Consider the following 12,878-nt stretch of genomic DNA (forward strand, 5'->3'; position numbering starts at 1 on the left):
TTATATTTGTAAAATCTAGCTTAATATACATAAAACTCAAATAGTAGATTCACCTTCAAAGGTACATATTTAATTGTCATTAACATCACACCCAATGTTGGGTACAGATTTAAGTTAAATGTAAGTACTAAAATAAACCTTTCTTTATGTACCACCTGAAAAAGCATTCTTCAAAAAAGAAACACCATTACTAGTGCAAAGTTATTTTAATAACTCACATTTTTAAATCCTCATGCTTATATTATAATATAATCTATTTGAAGCACATGGAAAAGAAAGGGAATATGCCATTTCTCATAAAACATCAGGTAATCTTTAACATATTTTAATAATGTATGTTAAAAGTAAATATTATTTGACTTTTTTTTTTTACTTGCTTGCTCTATGGGTTTGTTTTTCCTTGAAATACAGCATTTGGTAATATAAGAAATCTTAGCTATTTAATGTCACAGACAACATGGACCTTTAAAAGCAAAATTTCAGGTCAAATGATGAAAAACATTTTTGACATATCTGTGTTTAAAGGGTAAATGTGTTCACAAATCTTAATACTACTATAAAGAGGCCATCCACAAACTTAGTATTTTTCAGGGTTATGGCAAAAGCTCTATTTTCCTTGCTGAAAGAAATCACAATCTTATGGAAACAGGATCATTTTAAAAGAATGAAGACATCAGTCAAGGTCCTAGCCAGAGACACTGAATGTCCCTTGAAAGTTTGTATCACAGTCTTACCGATTTAGAACAGAAGTGACACTAGAGATCATCCAGTCCAACTCTCTCATTTTACAGATGAGGAAACTGAACCCAGAAACAAGATGCAACTTGCCCAAAATCAGAGAGGCAACAAATGGTAAAGTTGGGATTCAAACCCAGCCCAACTAACTCTAAATTCCATGTCTTTAAATAAGGAAATTTTAAAAGCTTTTAAAAGTTTATTTTTTTTAAATTATTAAATGTTCTTTAAATTTGGCTTAACACACATAGTTAAGGGTCTAAATATTATGCTATGTAATAGCTGGAAAAAAAACATTTTTCAACTTTATTATTACTTTCCACTAAAAAAAAAATTAAGATGCTTTACAGAACACACTAATTATAAGGCTGAATACCATGAAGCAGAGATTTCAAAAATCTTTTTAATGTCATGGACTGCTTTGAAATCTGGTAAAGCCTATGGATTCCTTCTCAGAAAAAATGTTTTTAAATACATAAAATAAAATTATAAAGTTAACCAGCTATATTAAAAGTTATCAAAACATTAAAAAAAATTCACATTCAGTAGGTTAGAAATTTCTGCCATATATTAGTGGTCACTCAGAAGTCTCTTCCTCAACCTCTTACCTTCAAAAGAAGGAATCACTAGATGGGAATTAATAACACCATTAAAATGTTAACTCTTAACAAGGTTGCCCATTGTCAGTACTGATCACCTCTTAAAAATCTCAATAAAATATGACTCATGTTACAACTCAGGCCAGGAAAGGGGAGAAGTATCATACTCCAAACCCCTTTAAGGTACCATACAACTCACACCAATTGTTATGCTGTTATTTCAATACTAAATTTTTTATTACAGTCTCAATGAAATGAAAAAAATCCTTTGATAACGTTTAAGACAAATACTAAAATGGAAGAAACAATGAGAACTTTCAAATTCGGCCTATACCTGTGATTACAACAGCACAGGGAACTCCCTGATGTAGAAACTCCATCCACCCATCTAGATTTGGCAACCCGATCTTATGGAGTTGCCATGTGTATACTAGCTATAGGATCAGAACCTAGATCTTTCCATTTCCAAAGTCTTCCCTTCTTCACATCCTATACCATGCTGCCTCTGACACTGCGAATAAAGAAGTGAAATTTCTATCACTGGTTATTTCTATATGCTTCTTGCACTGAAAATATTACTTGATTTTAAAGAGAACTGGAATCACACTGAATGGGGCATCCATTAGTCTTGACCAAATTCTCTCTTTTACATACTGCCCCTTCCCTTTTTCTTTTAATTTTTATGTGCCTCATAACTATTTGGAGGTACTTATTTGCTACATTTCTTTATACAGACTTTTTCAACATATTCTTTTGTATCTAAAGGTGGGGCATGTACAGACGAAAGGGTGGAGAATGGAACTGTCTATACTAGTGCTACGTCTGAAGAAGTAAGAGATGAATACAGACAATAACCCTGAAGGACTAACTAAATGCATTCTATTACCCAGATTTGTTTCCAAGTCACCAATCTGATTCACATGGATGAGTGACATACTCATGAAAGTTGGCTAAATAGGCACAGGGTATGGACTATTAAAAAAGAAAGAAAGAAAGAAGAGAAAAGCGGTGTTACTTGGTGGGGAGGGAGGGATGGTCAAGACCCTGTGGTTTTTACTCTATGTTTCCTTAACTGCCACATTTTTTACTGAAATGTATTAACAAATATTTCTAGATTGGAAATATCCCATGTATTTATTCTAGCATAATTTCATATAACAAAGATAATTCACAGTTTAAATATCACTTCATATATTATAAAGTATTCTCACATTCTTATCTTGAACTATACAATAGCTGTATTAGTAATCAGTATTTTACAAAAGAGGGAACTAGGGTGCAGAGAGATGAAGTGACATTGCATGGTCACAAAGTAATCAATGACAGAATCCAGGGCTGGAACTCAGGCCTCCTGATGACCTTTGTGAAATGGAACTAAAGCTGTACTGTGTGTGTACTCCACAGCAACATTCCAAAGAGCAAGGGATAAAAGTGCCTTTCAAAACACAAGGATGGATCCTAATGGACATGACTGGAATGGTGGTATTATGTACAAGGTTGGGTCTTTTTGGGGGAGAGGAGCAAAATACAGATACTAAAAACACATATTCAGTTCAATCTGACATTTCAACATTCACCAAGGAGGACCCCAGGGAAAAGTCATTAGTTTTGTCACCCTAAAGCATGGCTGTGGTGTCTCACAAGCAAATGTATGTTCCAATGTGGCACTCCTATAAATTCAGAAAAAACAGACACTCTATGTTCTAAAAAATATTTTGTCCTTTCACTTCTGGGCATCACACTAAATCTACTGAGTGGGCACACAATTCAGCTGTGCTAATTACAGAGAAGTCTCCAAATATTCAAGGCTATGGGTACATGTGTACACTTGTGTATATGTATGTGATACACACACACATACACACCTGTTATATACATATATAATACACACACTGTCAACTGTAGCACACTAAAATATAGAAACTGAGATAGCTATCTGTGAGATGCATCAGAATTGATAAAAAAAATTTATTCTGGAAAAACTCCACATGTGTAAGAATACAACATATGCTGTTCAATATAATGTAGTAAACGTTCTTTTTAAAACAAGTCATAACTACTTTTTATCAGTAAAGAATGATTGAAAAGCAGTCTTTGTTTCTCTGAAGATACACACTCAAACACTACTATAATACTCCATTCAAATGTCAAGAACACACAAATACAACTTCAGCTCACTTCTTAGCACTGATGTATTCCTGAAAACGTGTTAATAAATAGAATTTTGGCAAATAAAATAACATTTTTAACAATGTAAGGGAGTCTGGTCCCCCAACTTTTTTGCATATTCCTATTTTTACAAGTCAGGTTTGCTGTAAATGACACACACCTTTATATTCATGTGTATTCATATAGGACTTTCACATTTACATAAGTCTCTAGGCTGGACTGACACACCCTACTTGGCTCCTTACTTTATGTACTGTTTATATATTTGATCTCTATTCCACCAACCTGATTAACAAAAACAAATACATATGTAATAATACATATACCACTTAAGACTTTCTACTTGGAAATTAATTACTACTGGTGTTAATAATAATAATATCAGCATAATGGGCAGCTAGATGGCAGAGCGGATGGAGCACTGGGCCTGAAGTCAGGAAGACTCATTTCCCTGAGATCAAATCTGGCCTCAGACACTTAGCTGTGTGACCCTAGACAAGTCATTTAACTTGATTTGCCTCAGTTTCCTCATCTGTAAAGTGAGCTGGAGAAGGAAATGACAAACCACTCCAGTATCTTTGCCAAGAAAACCCCAAAACGGGGTCCTGAAGAGTGAAAATGACTGAACATCATCATCATCATCATCAGAGTAATATTAATGATTCACATTTAGATAACAAATTGATGTTTACAAAGCACTTTCTTGACAACAACCATCTGAGTACAAATGTCAGCTTTATTTGTACAGATGAGAAGACAGAGTCTTAAGCTAGCTTCTTTGACCCAAAGCCATTGCAATACTTGGATAGGAGATAGGTCTTCTGACTCTAATGCTCTTTCTACTATACTCCAATACTTTTCTACTACAGTAAAATGCTGACAAACAAGAAAGGGATTTGAGAAAGACAAGTTACACATACACACACACACACACACACACACACACACACACACACCCCCAAAAAAACTGAAGTGCAGAGAAGTCAACACATTGCTGAAGGTCACAACAGCAAAAGTAGTAAAACTAGAATTTGAAGCTAGCCCCTTCGGACTTCTCTTCAGCACAGTAAAATCAATGAGTAGTGCTGTAAGCATAGTCAGCTTAAGCATAGTTTTAGGAACAGACAACAATATCAGGATTTCAATGCCATATTTAAACAGTTTAGAATTTTAGCCATTCTTGTTAAATAGGCATTTATAAAAGCAAAAAGAATTAGCTACATGGCTAAAAGATTCATGGTAGGAAAATATTATAAGTCAAAGAATCTAAAGGTTATGGGTGGCACACCTAGAGCAGGGGTGGAGAGCCTGTGGCCTTTAGGCTAAGTGTGGCCTTCTAGGTCTTTGGGTGCAGCCTTTTGATTGAGTCCAAGTTTTACAGAACAAATCCTTTTATTAAGGGGATATGTTCTATGAAGTTTGGATTCAGTCAAAGGGCCACGCTTTAGGACCTAGAGGGCCACATGTGGCTTTGAGGCTGCAGGTTCCCCAACCCTGACCTGGAAGATGCAAGTACTGGACATTTTTAGTATGTCTCTAGTAATCACAACATTACATAGCCAGGAAATACCATACAAAGGAACCTTGGATACCCAGATTATTTAAGAGTTGGGCATCTGACTATATAGACATCCAGAGTATCTCAACAAAGCTGGGCTATCACTTCAGCCCTAGGTTTCCTGGACCTTTTCTTCCCATCCCATCTCATCCCCAATAAAATAGTTCGTATCATAAAGAAAACTGGACCCAGGAAAATCTCAGATCAAGTGGGCCAATGAGGTGAGGTTCTTCAGTGATTGTAAGCAAAGATACACGATTACAGTACTGAACAGAATTGTATGTGTAAAAGTCAGTTGATAATGGGCCTGTGGAAGAAAATAATAATAGTTCATGTACATCTAGCAAATTAGTGGCTATGAGTAAGCCCTGTTGGAGAGAAAAGAGTCATTACTATGAACTGATATAATATAGGGATTCTCAACCTTGGTTTTGTAAAACTGTTAAGATTTCTCTAATTATCTACGAAGCACGTTTCAAAACATCATTCATTTTCATTCTTTAAATAACAATAAAAACAATGATGATAAACAAAGGCCTAATAAATTTTTTTAATTGAAGGAAGAGGCTGGGGGGTACGAGTAGTGGTTAGAGAACGTGCGCATGAGGGTTATGACCACAACTCAACAAAGACTAAGAATCAATGATGACCTGGAGGTGTTCAAAATTTTTTTTACAGTCAGCTAATTAACCCCCAAAATGTCCTCATGAAATGGCAAGGATTATTATTAAGCCACTTCCCACAAGTTAATAATAACTTGTGGTTAACAAAGAAGCCAAGTTTTGTCCAAATCCATATGAAAGTAGTAGCATCATTAGAGGCTGCTATGTGGTGCAGTACATGGAGAGCCCCGGGGCTGAAGTAAGCGAGACACAAGTTCAAATCCCCAGAAATGTACCTGCCACTTCTGTTTGCCTCCTCTTTCTCTACCACAAAATGGGCATAATAACAACACCTACTTTGTTGCCGGGTTGTTGTGAGGATCAAATAAGGTAATATTTATGTAGTGCTTAGCACAGTGTCTGGCACATATGAAGGGTTTTCCCCTCCCAACTCCCCATTAGGCAAAATCAGGTTTTCCTTCACAGCCCCCAGCCTAAATGTTTTGCCAGCTAACTAACCACATCATCAAGGGGTTAACTGATTATAAAGCTTCAATAACACACAAAATAAACTACAGTCATTGCTACTTTTTTTTTAAGGCAGGCAAACTATCTCCAAATCATTAAATCATCTCAACACAAAAGAATAAGAAACAAATGCTATTGGAAACAAAAGGTCTTTAAACCTATTAGTTCAGAAATGTTGACTATCCTTGATGCAGTAAAATGATTACCTTGGTATCTTGCATGTTACCTTAGAAACCAGAAATCTCTTTGCTTCTAGGGTCAGCTATAAAGCATCATATAACTACAACAGGTTTGACAGAGCAAGTTAAAGGCAATCTACGGTACTCAGGAGCCATGAATTTTTTCTATCAAATTTTTATTAAGCGTTTACCAATTTACCTCTCACCCTGCTTAGCAGACATGGGAGGCATAAAGATGGGTATATCTACACATTCTGAGTGATATGGAAATTATAAATTTTTAATCAGAAAATGTATTAACACGTTTACAAAACAGAACGTAAGAAAAACATTAGAAAGTGATATGGCAAGACACAAATAACTGTCTAATGAGAGGACCCCTAAGAGATTATAATAGTGTTACTTAATAATGGAAGAGATATATGAAAGACTCATGTGCTCAAAAGTATGAAGGCTGATTAAACAGCAGTTTCTAGCATATAACATGCTTGAAAAATACAGTAACGCCTACAAAGCAAATATCTGTGGCTGGGCAGGGAAGTGGCTTTTCCAACAAGTGATCCTCAAATAAGATTTTCCATACAGGTTTCACAGTACTGTACAGAAAGGCTAAGAATAAAGAGCACTTTGAAAGGAAGAGTTTAACAGTTTATGCCTACTACATGCATAAGCAGATCTAAGAACAGCCAGATTTTTTTCTTTTTTATTAAATGTCATTATACCTAAGTAATATTTTACATTAACCAAAGCAATACAAAAAGCTAAAAAATAACGTTAACAACTAAGATACAGCATAATGCTGTGAGAAGAATTAGTATCACCATTAAAACCAATACTAAATAATCCCAACCTTAAGGTTACAAAATGCTTTCTTCATAACAGCCCTGTGGTAGGTAGGTAGTAAAATTCTTAGTAAACTCATTTACAGATGGGGAAACTCAAACTCTGCAAGGTTAACAGATCTGCCCCAGTCACAGAACTAATAACTACAGTGGCAGACAACAAAGGTCTTCATTAGTCCTAGTCCAGCAGTGATGCTTTTTATTGAAGAGTAATGGAATGAAACAATATGCACAAAGTATTCAATTCTCCATGACAGTACTGAAAAGCAAAATAAATTCTAAAATGACAAACATTTAGAACTGACTAAGGTGGCAATTATCTGAATAAAATTAATGGAAGATACACTGGGGGGAAAATGGCTATGAATCAGAGATTTAGAAGGAGTAAGTACACAAGCCAGGAAAAGTGGTTTTAAAAAGTTGTATCATTCTAACCACTAAGACATAACAAAAAAAATTACAGAAACATACAAAACTTTCAAGAATGAGTAACATATATTGCTTAGCAGGTATGTATAATTTCTTTCCTCCATTGTCTTTCCTCGAATGTACTTTAAAATCAGGCATAAGCTACCTATTTAAAAAAAAATACAGAAGGCTCTATAGGGGTAGTTTACCAGGAGGAATACTAGACTCACACTCAGAAGATCTGATTTTGAGGTCCACCTCTGGCCTTTATGATCTTTGGTGATTTTGGGCAAGTCATTTCTTTATCTATAAAATGAGAAGGTAAGAAGACCCATTGTATTGTACAGTAGATTTGGGTCCACATCCCAGCCACAACATATATTAGTTTATGTGACCATAGGTAAGACACTTAAGCTTTCTGAGGTATGGTTTCCTTACCCACAGTAAAATGAGGAAGATAACACTTACCATGTCTACCTCCCAGAGCACTTGGGAGGAAAAACTAAAAACACTGTACTAACCTGAGCCAGTACTAATAACAGATGATCTCTGTTCAGATGTATGCTTCTTGCAAGTAGGAATGGTTTCATTCCTTATTTTTGCATCCCTAGAACGGTAGCACACAGTAAGAGCTTAATAAATACTTGTTGGCTCTAGCTGTTTCTAGACCTAACATTCTGTGACACTGAAGATAACTTGTAAGAAGACAATGAAGACCCACTGTGAGGACAACTTGTAGGTATGAATTGCTTTAGATGCTCTGCCCACCACCTCGGAGAGAGGAAAGGAGAAATGAGGACTTTTTCTTCCTTCTCAGTAGGAACTGATGGCTCAGAGTGAGTGTAAATAGCGGATGTTTTTGTTCTGGCCAGAAATTCTAAGGGTCTTCCCCTCCCAGATTGATCCTTTTTGTGAAGGCAAACTAGGCCAGCTTTTGCCTCCATTCTTACCTAGCCTTTAATCACTGAATCACTTTAATCACAGTGTTGCCACAGACAAACTGAGACCTGGGAAAACCTCAGCTTAAAAAGGCCAAGGTCTCCCATTGCATCTGGGGCCACCACCAGTCATCCTGAGCTATGTCTTGCTAGTACTGGACTCCAGTGATCCTGGATAAGAGAGTGAGGCTGATGACTTTGCACAGCTCTGCCTCACTTAAATTCAATTCACTTGCAAATCAACACATCACCCTCCTGATGTCATTGTTCCTTTTTGAGGATAACAAACAAGATGGGACATTCAAAGAGAGGGCATCTTAACTAAAAGATGTATTTGTTGGTTCCAAAGTTCTTGCATCACCCCCAAATGAAAACATAATTCATTGATTCTAGCTATTATTGATTGATGACCATTTCTCAATCTCAGTTGCAGATAATTAGTGGTTTTTCTACAAGTTTATTCAAGTCAAAATAAGGTTTTATAAACATCTAATAGCTATACAAAACAAGTTTAAACAAGTCTCTCACCTCTAAATCTTTATCCTGGGAATCACTCTCCCTAGTTTAGTCTGAGCCATCCTTAGCAACAGTGACTTTAAGAACCACAGCAATAGCAAGATGTGTATGACCCATGTGCTGTTGCTGTCAAACACTGCCTAGTCACCTCCCAACAACACTGACAAACCTTTCTGAGTTAACTACTTCCCATTATAAAAGTGGGAAAGATCATGAATACAGTCATCCTCACAGCTAGATCCATCTCCAAAATCAGATTCAATTTCTACCCTCTTGCAATTACCCTCACACACAGGTAGCAATTGGCAACTGAAATCTCTTAAAAGAAAAAGAAAATAAGAGTCAGTACTGGTATACTAGACTACATTCTATAATAGTGGCAGTAATGAATGTTGCTTTGTGATCCTCTTGAGGCAAGGGATGCTAATCTATCAGCCCCTGCTTTCTGAACTTCTCACTTCAGTAAATGAATAATCATACAGTTAGTTCTAGCCACCTTCTGAAAGCTATTACATACAGTTTTATCTCCTAAAAGAATGATTTTTGTATTAGAAATGGTAGAGCAAAAATATTTACAAGGGAATGGAAATTAAGGAGAAAGGCAAGCATCATCTAGCCGCACTCAGTGAGTTCAGGTCTCCAGGCCCAGATGAACTATATTTCAAATTTTAAAGAACTTACAAGTGTGATTACTGAACCACTGTCAGTAATTTCTGAAAAATCCTAGCAAGTGGGACAAGTGCCTCAAGTCTGAAAAGGACAAATTGTATACTATGGAATAATGTCCTTAATTTCTATTCTGGGTAAAAGTCTAGAGCAAATTAATAAGGGGATGGTTTGTGAACACTTAAAATGTGAAGCAATGATTACTAGAAGTTATCATGGCTCCACCATGCCCAAGAACACTCATGAATTTTTGGTAGAGCTGTTAACTGGTCCAATCATCCTGGAAATCAACTTGGACTTAAGTGAAGAGAGTAACTAAAACGTCCGTACTATTTGACCCAGATATTCCTCTGTTAGTTATATACTCTAAGGAGGTAAATGACCAAAAATAATGACCCCACATATGCCAAAATATTTATAGTAGAAAAAGAAGTGGAAACAAAAGTAGATGCCTTTTGGTTGGGAAATTTCTAAACAAATTGTGACAATATCGTGGGATATTACTTGGTTATAAAATATGACAGGATTTTAGGATGATACTCTAGAGTTGAATGAGAGCTCAAGGGACATCTAGTCAAATCCCCTCTTCTTGAGTTTAAATGACTTGCTCAAAATCACAGAGGTTAATGAATAATGAAAACGAAGAAGCATGGGAAGACATATGAACTGATGATTCAAAGTGAAGGAAGCAGAATCAGGAAAACAATATACACAAAACAACAATACAAATGAAAAGAATAGTAAGAACAACTGGAACTGAACTTTGAAATTATTATGACCAAGTCTGGCTTCAAAGACAAGCTATGAGAAGGTACCACCTCATATCTCTTGGTAGAGGTGGGGGGAATATGGTTATGGTACACTGGATATCATGTCAGACTTTTTCCATATATTTTAATTAGTTTTCCTGAACTTTTCCCTACTCTTTTAAAATTCTTCATTATAAGAATGTCTTCCTGGAAGAGGAAAATCAATGCAATACACTGGGATGTGTAGATGATATAAAAACAAAAGCTATCAATAGCAAATTAGTTTTTTTAAAGGTCATGCCAGACTAACCTCATATACTTTCTTGATAGGGCAATAAGTTCACTCAAAAGCTATTAACAGAGTACACACAGATTTCAGCACAACAAAGGAGTAAGTCTCTCTCTCATATTATGGCTGTGGCTGACATGAAGAGACAGATGCTCAGCGACAGTCATGTCTGATGCATTCAGACATGTCTCCCAGAGTTGCCCAAAGAGACTTGTATCTATGACTTCTTGTCTAGTGGCATGCTCCCTGAGCCTCTGGCATGAACATTGTCATCAATAATATTAGCAGATAATAATAGTAGCTAGCATTTGTATGTTGCCTATAATGTGCCAGGCACAGGGCTAAGCATTTTACAAATATTATCTTATTTGATCCTCACAAAAAGCCTGCAAGGTAGGTATTGTTATTATCACCATTTTAGAGTTAAGGAAACTGAGGCAAACAGAGGTTACCTAGGGTCTCACAACTACTAAGTGTCTGAGGCAGAATTTGAACTCAAGTCTTCTGACTCCAGACCTGGCTCTCTATCCATGGCACATTCATAAAGAATGTTAAGGTTTACAAAGCACTTTACACAATTATCTCAACTGATCACCACAACAACTCTGTGAGACGGGTGCTATTATTATCACCATTTTACAGATGAGTAAACTGAGGCTCTCTGTGATCTCTACAGAGTCACACAGCTAGTAGTTATCTGGGGCAGGATTTGTACCGAAGGCTTCCTTACAAGTCCAGCACTCCATCTGCTACACCGCATTGCCTCTCTAATAACTGGCTTGAATAACATGCAAAAATGGCATGCTTATCAAATCTGCAGATGACACCAAGCTAGGAGGGACCATACCAGGCTGTACAACAGAGCCTAGATCCAAAGAGGTATAAACAGCTAAATCAAATCAGGTCAAATTTAACAGTGATATAAATACAAGGTTCCAAACATGAGATGGGAAGGGGGTAGCTGAACAAGGGCACATGTGGAAAAAAGAGCTGCAGTTCCTAGTGGAATATAGCTTCATGAGTCAACAGTGTACCAGAGTAGCCACCCAAAAAAGGTACTGTTATCTGTAGGGTCAGTGAGAGACACGGTATCTGAGAGAAAGTAACCAAGGATATGAAAGGGACAAAGATGCCATACAAGAATCAACAAAGACCAAAGTATGCCTAGCTTCAAGGGGGGAAAATGTAGAGGAGACCCAACAGTTATCAATCTTCAAGTACTGAAGGGCAGTCATGGAACCAGCTCTGTTGTCTTTGACCCAGGGAAAGGAATTAGGGGAAAGTGGGAGGAATTGCAAAGAGCCATATTGAGGCTTCTAAACTACAAGCCACTGAAGCTATCTAAGAATAGAATAGGTTGCCTTGAGAAACACGGAATTCTAACTAAAAGGCTGGGACAGATACTTTCAGACATGGCCAATATAGAAATTCAGGACTATGCAACTATGTAGTGAAGGCTATTCTTTTAAATTGAATGACAGGTCAAGGGGGAGTAGGAAGGATAGATCAATGTTTTAAAATGTCTGCATAACTGAAAAAATTAAACTAAAAGCTATTTTTAAAAAACCATGGGTTATGTCTTCAAACAAAAGATGGGCAACTATTTGTTGGAGATGCTATTGAAAGGGTTCTTGATCAGGTACAGGCTAGTCAAGATAGATTCTTAGGCCCCTTTTAGCTTTCAGAGTATATAATTTATCTATAATAAATAAGGGGATATGTAGAAAACTTTTTTCCCTTTTCAAATTCTGCTTTTTGGGAGAAATAATTAATAGGGTATTTCTGTCTATTACAAAGAAGAGAAGAGGAAGATGATAAACACAGTATACGTGGGTTTTCTTCTCAATGTTATCTATGGCACCTCTATTTCCTCATTCCTTGACTCATTATCCATTTACCATTTCTTTTCATTCTTCTTGCTCTCAATTTGTCGAAAGCAAGAAAAAAATCCAAAATAATATACCTACTTCCAAGAATTCTAACAGTACTACAGCCAAACAGGAAGCAAATTACTTTGTTCTAAGTTGTTTTATATGTGCATATCTAATTGTGTACATGGTGAAAAGTAGAAATTATTCTGGCTGTGGTGACTATAGGAAA

The 12,878-nt window shown here is 36.4% G+C and overlaps 1 protein-coding gene across 2 annotated transcripts in view; it reads right to left on the reverse strand.

The window, feature by feature from the left end:
- GTF2F2 (general transcription factor IIF subunit 2) overlaps positions 1–12,878 on the reverse strand; it is a 170,764-nt gene that overhangs the window by 105,988 nt on the left and 51,898 nt on the right. The window lies entirely within an intron of this gene.

Source organism: Trichosurus vulpecula, chromosome 4 (genome assembly GCF_011100635.1).
Source record: "Trichosurus vulpecula isolate mTriVul1 chromosome 4, mTriVul1.pri, whole genome shotgun sequence".
In the NCBI taxonomy this organism is placed as follows: Eukaryota; Metazoa; Chordata; class Mammalia; order Diprotodontia; family Phalangeridae; genus Trichosurus; species Trichosurus vulpecula.